The sequence below is a fragment of the Portunus trituberculatus genome, chromosome 35 (assembly GCF_017591435.1).
Source record: "Portunus trituberculatus isolate SZX2019 chromosome 35, ASM1759143v1, whole genome shotgun sequence".
NCBI classification, from domain to species: Eukaryota; Metazoa; Arthropoda; class Malacostraca; order Decapoda; family Portunidae; genus Portunus; species Portunus trituberculatus.
The window spans coordinates 13,700,926-13,702,304 of record NC_059289.1 but is presented as its reverse complement, the minus strand read 5'-3'; positions in this window follow the sequence as shown (position 1 = coordinate 13,702,304).

The following is a 1,379-nucleotide window of genomic DNA, read 5'->3' as shown; positions in this document are numbered from 1 at the left end:
ATCAAAGAATCGTCTATGCTCTTTTAAGTGTGAAATCAATCTATTGAGTGAAATATGTGGACTTTGAAATGGTGTTTGGTGCTGTTGAACAAAAGTCTTATTTTTCTTTATTTTATTTGCTCACGTTTCTGCTTCTCGGTCTAACTCGCTGTAGAATACCTTAAAAGATAGCTCTGACTCCGTGAAATGTGGTAAAATACTAGCCAAGTGAAAATGGCTTGACTTTCCAGGACGTTTTAGGAAAGCTTTGATTGAAAAAGTTTTATACTTTTAACGTAATTAATTTAGCCATTTTTAAAACTAACTGAGCTGGAGATATTTTGATATTTTGAAAATTAGTTTAAATATTTATCACGTCATAAAATGTCATGCATTCGGCCGTGGCTTCGTTTTTTCAAAAAGTAATTTTTTTAAATCAAATTATTTACGTAACTTAGCCGAGTCACCCTCGTTCCCGTTCTCTCTGATCACCGCAGTCCAGGTGGTGACTCATCATAGCCTAGGGCTGGCGCCTCTTTTGCAACATCCCAGTTCGTCAATATTTTGCCTAATATCTAGTGATTTCTACGCGTTTTCGTGTTTCTAGATTCAAGTGTGTAGATATTGGTAGCAGGAGGAGGAAGAAAAGAGAAATATAGGAGGATAAGGAGGAAGGAAGGAGAAAGAGGAGCAGCAGCCAAGCCACAATACTTAAGTCACCCTCCATTTCCTCAATATTTTGTCTAACATTTAGTGTTTTGATGTGTTTCTAGGCTCAGGCGTGTAGATGGAAGCAATAGAAGGAAGGCGAAGGAAAAACAATGGAGGAGGATGAAGAAGAAATGAGAAATAGAAGCGGAATATGAGAAGGAACCAAGGTGTAATATTTATGTAAGTATCCCCTTTTAATCTAAACGTTCTTTATAATGCATACTGGTGGTTTTGGGAAATATTTGGGGTGTTTCAAGTGTGTTCACTAATGTTGCAGGGTGTTATGATTATGTTCTTGGTGCATTTTGTTTTCAGTGTGTTTTAGGCCTTTTAGGTATATTTTACGTACCTTGAGGATGTGGATTCAGATGTGTTTCAGTATTTGCATGTTTTTAGTGTGTTTTGGGAGCATTTTGAGGCGTTGCGTGGTGTTTTGAGTGTGTTTTTGTGTTAATTTTGAGTGTTTTAAGCTGTATGGGTGTGTGTTAGGAGTCTTTTGGATGTGTGTGGGGATGATTTGGGTATATATTGGGTGTTTCTTGCTAGTTTTAGGCGTGTTTGGGGCATTTTGAGGCGTAGAATGGCTCTGAGTGTGGTAGGGGATGATGTTGAGTGTTGTAAGTGGTTTGGGTGTGTGGGTGTGATTCGGATTTATATTGGTCTTTTCTAATGAGTTTTAGGTGTGTCTT